The sequence below is a fragment of the Symphodus melops genome, assembly GCF_947650265.1.
Source record: "Symphodus melops genome assembly, chromosome: 7".
In the NCBI taxonomy this organism is placed as follows: Eukaryota; Metazoa; Chordata; class Actinopteri; order Labriformes; family Labridae; genus Symphodus; species Symphodus melops.
In genome coordinates this window covers 3,003,310-3,013,414 of record NC_136697.1, presented here as the reverse complement: position 1 = coordinate 3,013,414, position 10,105 = coordinate 3,003,310, and the positions used below count along the sequence as shown (strand labels likewise).

Genomic DNA, 10,105 nt, shown 5'->3' with positions numbered 1-10,105 from the left:
GTGTGTGTGTGATATGTGATGGTAGTGTGAGCTGTGTGTGTGATATGTGATGGTAGTGGGAGCTGGTGTGTGTGACATGTGATGGTAGTGTGAGCTGTGTGTGTGTGTGATGGTAGTGTGAGCTGTGTGTGTGTGTGTGTGATGGTAGTGTGAACTGTGTGTGTGTGTGATATGTGACGGTAGTGTGAGCTGTGTGTGTGTGTGTGTGATATGTGATGGTAGTGTGAGCTGTGTGTGTGTGTGTGTGTGATATGTGATGGTAGTGTGAGCTGTGTGTGTGATGGTAGTGTGAGCTGTGTGTGTGACATGTGATGGTAGTGTGAGCTGTGTGTGTGTGTGTGTGTGTGTGTGATGGCAGTGTGAGCTGTGTGTGTGTGTGTGTGATGGTAGTGTGAGCTGTGTGTGTGATATGTGATGGTAGTGTGAGCTGTGTGTGTGATGGTAGTGTGAGCTGTGTGTGTGTGTGATGGTAGTGTGAGCTGTGTGTGTGATATGTGATGGTAGTGTGAGCTGTGTGTGTGATGGTAGTGTGAGCTGTGTGTGTGATATGTGATGGTAGTGTGAGCTGTGTGTGTGATGGTAGTGTGAGCTGTGTGTGTGTGTGATGGTAGTGTGAGCTGTGTGTGTGATATGTGATGGTAGTGTGAGCTGTGTGTGTGATATGTGATGGTAGTGTGAGCTGTGTGTGTGATATGTGATGGTAGTGTGAGCTGTGTGTGTGATGGTAGTGTGAGCTGTGTGTGTGATGGTAGTGTGAGCTGTGTGTGTGACATGTGATGGTAGTGTGAGCTGTGTGTGTGTGTGTGTGTGATGGTAGTGTGAGCTGTGTGTGTGTGTGATGGTAGTGTGAGCTGTGTGTGTGTGTGTGATGGTAGTGTGAGCTGTGTGTGTGTGTGATGGTAGTGTGAGCTGTGTGTGTGATATGTGATGGTAGTGTGAGCTGTGTGTGTGACATGTGATGGTAGTGTGAGCTGTGTGTGTGTGTGTGTGTGTGTGTGATGGCAGTGTGAGCTGTGTGTGTGATATGTGATGGTAGTGTGAGCTGTGTGTGTGTGTGTGTGATGGTAGTGTGAGCTGTGTGTGTGTGTGTGTGTGTGTGTGTGTGTGTGATGGTAGTGTGAGCTGTGTGTGTGTGATGGTAGTGTGAGCTGTGTGTGTGTGTGATATGTGATGGTAGTGTGAGCTGTGTGAGCTGTGTGTGTGTGATGGTAGTGTGAGCTGTGTGTGTGTGATGGTAGTGTGTGTGTGTGTGTGATGGTAGTGTGAGCTGTGTGTGTGTGATGGTAGTGTGTGTGTGTGTGTGATGGTAGTGTGAGCTGTGTGTGTGTGATGGTAGTGTGAGCTGTGTGTGTGTGTGTGTGATATGTGATGGTAGTGTGAGCTGTGTGTGTGTGATATGTGATGGTAGTGTGTGTGTGTGTGTGTGTGTGTGTGTGATATGTGATGGTAGTGTGAGCTGTGTGTGTGATATGTGATGGTAGTGGGAGCTGGTGTGTGTGACATGTGATGGTAGTGTGAGCTGTGTGTGTGTGTGATGGTAGTGTGAGCTGTGTGTGTGTGTGTGTGATGGTAGTGTGAACTGTGTGTGTGTGTGATATGTGACGGTAGTGTGAGCTGTGTGTGTGTGTGTGTGATATGTGATGGTAGTGTGAGCTGTGTGTGTGTGTGTGATATGTGATGGTAGTGTGAGCTGTGTGTGTGTGTGTGTGATATGTGATGGTAGTGTGAGCTGTGTGTGTGTGTGATATGTGACGGTAGTGTGAGCTGTGTGTGTGTGTGATATGTGACGGTAGTGTGAGCTGTGTGTGTGTGTGATATGTGACGGTAGTGTGAGCTGTGTGTGTGTGTGTGTGATATGTGATGGTAGTGTGAGGTGTGTGTGTGTGTGATATGTGATGGCGCATGTTAGTTAAATAGTTTAGTGACTTGTTTACTTTTTGATAGTACTAAGACATTTTCAGAGCCCATCACTGGCTCTTATTAGGTGAACATCATCAAAGCCTCTTACTGAATGATAGTGATCCATTGCAATAGTGAAAAGAAGGCAAGGAGGTGTATTTTAAACATGGTGCATCCTGATTCACAGTCCAGCAAATCTGAATTACCAGGAAAAACCTCAAGAGTAAAGAGAGAGAGAGAGAGTGAGAGAGAGGGGGAGAGGGAGAGAGAGAGAGGGAGAGAGAGAGAGAGAGTGAGAGAGAGGAGAGAGAGAGAGGGGGAGAGAGAGAGAGAGAGAGGGAGGGAGAGATAGAGGGAGAGGGAGGGAGAGAGAGAGGGAGGGAGAGAGAGAGAGGGAGGGAGAAAGAGAGGGAGAGGGAGGGAGAGAGGGAGAGGGAGGGAGGGAGGGACTTAGGAGGAAAGAGAGGGAGAGCGAGCACTGAGAGGATTCACAGAGGAGTAGAGAGGGGAGATAAGAAGAGCAGATAGAGCGAGCTCTGAGTTCAACAGGGTGAACTAATGGACGGAAGCAAACCGACACACACTGACTTACAGGAAATATTTGGACTTTTCCTCTGCAGCAGCTCGGAGGAACACTGAGGCTCTTTGTGAGGTAAGTCCCCGGCTCGTCAATCTAACACTGCTTGTTGATGAGTAAACACACAAGAAGAGCACTCACTCCACACCAGAGTGTTCACGTGACGTCGGTGCTTCCCCGCTGTGATCCCATGATTAAGGCTATTCCTGAAGTATTGAATGTGCAGGTGGGGTGGTAAGCTGGAGGGGGGTTGGGGAGCTTCTGGTCTCTCTTAAATCAATTAAAGAAGTGACAGCTACAGTAGAGGAGCTGCATGCAGGACATGGTGTGCATTGTTAAACAGGGAAGCCTGCCTTGGTGAGGAAGAACTTGTCTGATGTAAAGCTCTTTGATCAGTGTGTGGTGATGTGATTGAACACTGGCTGCAGTTTTTCCTCAGTAAGTTCAGCGTTCATTGAGCTCGCTGTGGGGCTCACAGGGTGAAGCCCAGAGCAACACAAAACTGTGAATTCCCCTCGTGAAGTGTCACACCTTCTCATCCCCAACTTGTAAAATGAGTCCGGTACCAAAGTCCCCGACTAGCACCTACGAAGGACATATATATATATATATATATATATATATATATATATACCGTAAATTCCGTACTATTGAGCGCACCTGGATATAAGCCGCACCGGCTAAAAATAAGTAAATAAATGTATTTGTACATATATAAGCCGCACTTGATTATAAGCCGCAGGTGTCCACGCTATAACAAGAGCTATTTACACAGACCTAGGCTACCGGTAACATCCGCAAATACTGTAGCGTCCGTACGGACGTTAAAGGACGACGAGAGCGTTCAAATAATAACTTTTAATAACCCGATCACTGTCGGCCGTGACCACGCCGTTTACAGCAGAGAGCAACACATAACTTGCCGTAACAATCCAACTCTCTCCCCCAGCGTTCTCTCATACAGCCACTCAACACGTTCTCGCTGGTGCATTCACTGACTCTCCACATAATCGGAATTATGAACACATTATCAACTACTGACTTTACAACATGAACCGTTACAATACGAAGCCTAGCCGACGGTGTCTGTAACACGGCTGATGAAAAAGATGACCGTAATATATTTCACAAGAAAAAGTCCATCCATTCACTGCCTCAGAATGACTTCATTACTCACTTCCTCAGTCTCTGTTGTCGCTGTCAGTGTCATCTTAACGTGCAGCAGCTCTGTTAGCTTCTTTGACAGCCAGGTCGATCGCCTTTAACTTGAAAGCTACATCATATGTATTTCTCCGTGTGTTTTCCATGATGAGGGTGCGTGCATGAAGCGCAAAATGACTGATATTAAGATCCGACGTGACGAAGTCAAATGTTTTTGCGGCAGACGCTCATTGTCCCCCATAAAAAATCCATGCATTAGCCGCACCGGAGTAGAAGCCGCAGTGCTCGAAGTGTGAGAAAAAAGTAGCGGCTTATAGTCCGGAATTTACGGTATATATATATATATATATATTGTTATTATGGAGCACATGCAGGGCTGTGCAACAGTCGAGCAGTAGCATGTTCAGCTAAACTTTAAAATCAAGTAGTGGGGAGCTGAGTTTTGGAGTTGCAGCTTTGTGATGAGTTTGAGCCTTCATGAGTTGATCCAAGGGCAGATTCACATGGCCACAGTCCTGCCTTAGCCAAGGAGACCCCCTGCCCCCCCCAGGTCAAACCTGGATAGCCTCACGTGAGGTGCATGTGTGAACAACCAGGTCAGGTGGAGTCTGTGTTGTTTTCCTCGTATAATCCAGTCTGACTGTGATGTGATTTAATAGAATCAGTAGAGATGCCGCGAGCCGCATCAGTCTGCTGAAACTGTAAACACGGATCCACCTGTAGTAACTGTTGCACTCGGAAAAAAGATGACGTGGAGGAGAATGATGCAGTGTTTGACAACCAAGATGAACTACTTTTCTTCTCAGAGACAAAAGCTCCTGGACCCTGTTTAGAGGTTGAATAGTTTTGATCATTAAAAACTGCTTTTTATATTTTTTAGTCTATAAGTGTTTATGGGGCTTAAATAGCATTTCACACATCAAATGCTTTGTTGAGATCCATAGCAGTAGCATCACCCCGGGCTCTGCGGGAGGCCTAAAGGTAATACTCACATGTATAAATAGCGTGTTACTGATGAAGGCGCATGACCCTTGGTTGAAGAATGCAAACTGATGCTGAGCTAGGTACAGCTGTGGACAATCTTTGCAGCAAATAAAAATAAATTATATATAAATATAATAAAATAAAAACCCACTTCACTAAGTCATCACTTCTTAATCTTTTTATACAGCCCTTTTTTGACACTGTTATTTTTCTTAAAGGTTTAGTCTGAAGAAAATGTTGTATTAACATCCAAACGAGACCCCTCCTCCTGGGCACGTCGCCCCCGCCTGCCTGTACAAGAGGAAGCAGACCAGCTCCGCGTGTAAAAGCCAACGGTTGGTGTTTCACCTACCTGGATTAATGTTTTTTTCTTCTATGGCCGAGCAGTTTTTATTGCTCTACTACCACTTGTGACACTATCTTTTACCATACAGCATCTGCATTCCTAAACCTACAGCGTGCATATTCCATCCTTTCTGCACCTCACAACTCTTTAAGAGCTCAGACTGACCAACGGTGTGCAGATACACCATCAGGGAAGTCCTGAAGTAGGAAGATTTCTTAATGAGTTCTCAGGGCCACCTTACATCTTTGTTGAGGACACACTCAGTTACAGCGACTGTGAGGAGTCCACAAGTATGATTATTTGTTAGGGAGGCAAGTGTGCCATATTTGATTTAAAACTTAAACCTCTTTAGATTCCTAGACATAAGCACAATCATAATCAAATATATCAAGCTGTGAAGACATGCTTAAAGGCAAGGCAAGTTTAAGTTTATTTATCATTATTTAAGATGAAAGAATTGAAGCAGCAAGATGTATTAAATTACTCTAAGATGAGTTTTTGACCTCCAATGTGTTGAACTTCCAGCCCAACAGTGCAGACCTCAGGCCACACACAACACGGTGAACATGAGAAAAGAGCAGGCCATGAATAAGTAAATACATTTTAATAACCCATCTATATTTCCTGTCAAATTGCTCTCCTGCTCTCATAGAGGAAGTGCTGCTGATATGGAAATGAACGAGAGCGTTGCATTGGCAGCCTGGAGAGTTTCTGTTTGGCTCCAACTGGGGCAGCTCGCCTTGTTCCACCTCAGTGGAAGATTGATGACTTCTGGGTTCTGGGATCTGCACCTGTTTCCTCTCCTCTGTCTCCCCCTTCCCCTCTGTCGCTCCCTCTGCAGGCTACGCTCTATCTCCTTCTGTGCAGCTGCTTTATTGTCGTTATTAAATATTAATGGCACATCATGTTATGAGTGTAGAGTATGAAAAATTAATTTCCAAAGTTTGAGCACATAATCTGCAACAAGTTTCACCCGATGCCGACTGCACATCATCTGAACTTGGGCGTCGTTTTCTAACACAACCACGCGATGTAGCGTTACATGTTTTTCTAACACGACGATGCGATGTAGCAATACGTGTTTTTCTAACATGACGATGTAGCGTTTCGTGTTTTTCTAACATGACGATGCGATGTAGCGTTACGTGTTTTTGTAACACAATCACGCGATGTAGCGTTACATGTTTTTCTAACACGATGATGCGATGTAGCGTTACGTGTTTTTCTAACATGACGATGTAGCGTTACGTGTTTTTCTAACACAACCACGCGATGTAGCGCTACATGTTTTTCTAACACGACGATGTGATGTAGCGTTACATGTTTTTCTAACATGACGATGCGATGTGGCGTTACGTGTTTTTCTAACATGACGATGCAATGTAGCAATACGTGTTTTTCTAACATGACGATGTAGCGTTTCGTGTTTTTCTAACATGACGATGCGATGTAGCGTTACGTGTTTTTCTAACACAACCACGCGATGTAGCGTTACATGTTTTTCTAACACGATGATGCGATGTAGCGTTACGTGTTTTTCTAACATGACGATGTAGCGTTACGTGTTTTTCTAACACAACCACGCGATGTAGCGCTACATGTTTTTCTAACACGACGATGTGATGTAGCATTACATGTTTTTCTAACATGACGATGCGATGTGGCGTTACGTGTTTTTCTAACATGACGATGCAATGTAGCGTTACATGTTTTTCTAACATGACGATGCAATGTAGCGTTACATGTTTTTCTAACACGACGATGCAATGTAGCGTTACGTGTTTTTCTAACACAACGATGCAATGTAGCGTTACGTGTTTTTCTAACATGACGATGCAATGTAGCGTTACGTGTTTTTCTAACACGACGATGCAATGTAGCGTTACGTGTTTTTCTAACACAACGATGCAATGTAGCGTTACGTGTTTTTCTAACATGACGATGCAATGTAGCGTTACATGTTTTTCTAACACGACGATGCAATGTAGCGTTACGTGTTTTTCTAACATGACGATGTGATGTAGCGTTACGTGTTTTTCTAACATGACGATGCGATGTAGCGTTACATGTTTTTCTAACATGACGATGCAATGTAGCGTTACGTGTTTTTCTAACATGACAATGCAATGTAGCGTTACCTGTTTTTCTAACATGACGATGTGATGTAGCGTTACATGTTTTTCTAACATGACAATGTGATGTAGCGTTACATGTTTTTCTAACATGACGATGCGATGTAGCGTTACATGTTTTTCTAACATGACGATGTGTTGTAGCGTTACGTGTTTTTCTAACATGACGATGCGATGTAGCGTTACTTGTTTTTCTAACATGACGATGCGATGTAGCGTTACGTGTTTTTCTAACACAACGATGCAATGTAGCGTTACGTGTTTTTCTAACATGACGATGCAATGTAGCGTTACGTGTTTTTCTAACATGACGATGCAATGTAGCGTTACATGTTTTTCTAACATGACAATGCAATGTAGCGTTACCTGTTTTTCTAATATGACGATGTGATGTAGCGTTACGTGTTTTTCTAACATGACGATGCGATGTAGCGTTACTTGTTTTTCTAACATGACGATGCGATGTAGCGTTACGTGTTTTTCTAACAACGATGCAATGTAGCGTTACGTGTTTTTCTAACATGACGATGCAATGTAGCGTTACATGTTTTTCTAACATGACAATGCAATGTAGCGTTACCTGTTTTTCTAATATGACGATGTGATGTAGCGTTACGTGTTTTTCTAACATGACGATGCAATGTAGCGTTACGTGTTTTTCTAACATGACGATGCGATGTGGCGTTACGTGTTTTTCTAACATGACGATGTGATGTAGCGTTACGTGTTTTTCTAACATGACAATGTGATGTAGCGTTACGTGTTTTTCTAACACAACGATGCAATGTAGCGTTACTTGTTTTTTTAACATGACGATGCAATGTAGCGTTACGTGTTTTTCTAACATGACGATGCAATGTAGCGTTACATGTTTTTCTAACACGACGATGCAATGTAGCGTTACGTGTTTTTCTAACACAACGATGCAATGTAGCGTTACGTGTTTTTCTAACATGACGATGCAATGTAGCGTTACGTGTTTTTCTAACATGACAATGCAATGTAGCGTTACCTGTTTTTCTAACACGACGATGTGATGTAGCGTTACATGTTTTTCTAACATGACGATGCGATGTGGCGTTACGTGTTTTTCTAACATGACGATGCAATGTAGCGTTACCTGTTTTTCTAACACAACGATGCAATGTAGCGTTACGTGTTTTTCTAACACGACGATGCAATGTAGCGTTACGTGTTTTTCTAACATGACGATGCAATGTAGCGTTACATGTTTTTCTAACACGACGATGCAATGTAGCGTTACGTGTTTTTCTAACATGACGATGCAATGTAGCGTTACATGTTTTTCTAACACGACGATGCAATGTAGCGTTACGTGTTTTTCTAACATGACGATGTGATGTAGCGTTACATGTTTTTCTAACATGACGATGCAATGTAGCGTTACGTGTTTTTCTAACACGACGATGCAATGTAGCGTTACGTGTTTTTCTAACATGACGATGTGATGTAGCGTTACATGTTTTTCTAATATGACGATGCAATGTAGCGTTACGTGTTTTTCTAACACAATGATGCAATGTAGCGTTACGTGTTTTTCTAACATGACGATGCAATGTAGCGTTACGTGTTTTTCTAACATGACGATGTGATGTAGCGTTACCTGTTTTTCTAACATGATGATGCAATGTAGCGTTACGTGTTTTTCTAACATGACGATGTGATGTAGCGTTATGTGTTTTTCTAACATGACGATGCAATGTAGCGTTACGTGTTTTTCTAACATGACGATGCATGGCCTTAAACTTGTATTGGTGTATTTTCAGAAGGTTTTGCAGTTTTTGAACACAAATATGGAGAAATTCATAATCATAAACAACAAATCCCCCAGAAAGCAGCAAGAGTTTGGTTGTTTTTGTCGATCTTCAGACTTCATCAGGGCATCGTTAACCTCAGTTCTGACTCATTCATCCCCTCTGCAGTCGGATTTCCAAAAGCTCTGTAGGTTTCCTCGGTGCTGGCAGACTGATCCTTTTATCGTGTTATCTGTCTGATCCCTTTATTGTGTTATCACGTTTGTTCATTTGCAAGTCGGCTGGGAAACCCCTGAGTGAAGCTCCTCATGCAGCCTCTCTATCGGGTAACCTCACTAACCCAGATCCTGCTTTATGGAGCTCCGAACGTTGACGATATTAAAGGTGTTAATGAATCCATTAAACTGTATGTCTCAGAGTTCACACTGAGCGTCTCTCAGGCTCATGTGGTAAATGTTTGAAATCGACCTCTTTCTTTGAGATGGACTACGAAGAGAAAGCAGTTGGCTGATGAACCTGAAGAATAGTTATCATTATTTTATCTCCCATCACTGTGTCTGCGAATCCCTGAAATTCTAAGCTTCTGCTGTCCTGTGGAGGGGAGAGTCTGTTAAACTATAATCCGCTAAATGACCAAAGTGCTGGAGGCGGTTGTGATCAACAGGTCTTACAAAAAGCCTCGTCGGCAGAATTAGCAGCATAAGCTTTTATGAAATAACAGGTATAAGCAAAATCAAGCTACTATGAGACAAACTGTGAGGAATACAATGGGAAACTGCTCTACTTTGCAAAATATTTATTTGACTCTGATCAGCTGAAAGCTCATTAAAGGAACAATCAGTAACTTGTCCACCTTTAAATCACCTTCAATAGGGAGAATGACTCTCTCTCTCGTGTCCACAGAGCACCTGTTTTCATCACTATGTAACTTTAGCAGCGAGCAATGTTCTCTTGTGAGAAGCACATGTGGCATTAAGGCACAAATTCAAATATCAGTCATCAGTTAAATAGTTGCAATATATCAAATCTTTAATGTGAACAATCAGAGCTGGGTCCCCTATAAGAGCATCTTTTCTTCTGAAAGTTACCTCTGTTGTAGGCAACCAATGAGAGAGACGTCACGGACTGTCAACGATCTCCAGTAGATGAACTGGGGAGGAAATTATAAATAAAGGAGTTATCTTAGATCTTAATAACAGGCGGCTCCATCTGACACATCTGAACACACACA

At 43.1% G+C, this 10,105-nt stretch overlaps 1 protein-coding gene across 1 annotated transcript in view; it reads left to right on the top strand.

The window, feature by feature from the left end:
- Positions 1 to 2,407: 2,407 nt before the first annotated feature.
- LOC306826857 (cadherin-12-like) overlaps positions 2,408 to 10,105 on the top strand; it is a 50,653-nt gene continuing 42,955 nt past the window's right edge. Inside the window, exon 1 of the mRNA XM_079348392.1 lies at positions 2,408 to 2,551. The gene's annotated coding sequence lies outside the window, so the exon portion shown is untranslated. The remainder of the gene's footprint in view (positions 2,552 to 10,105) is intronic.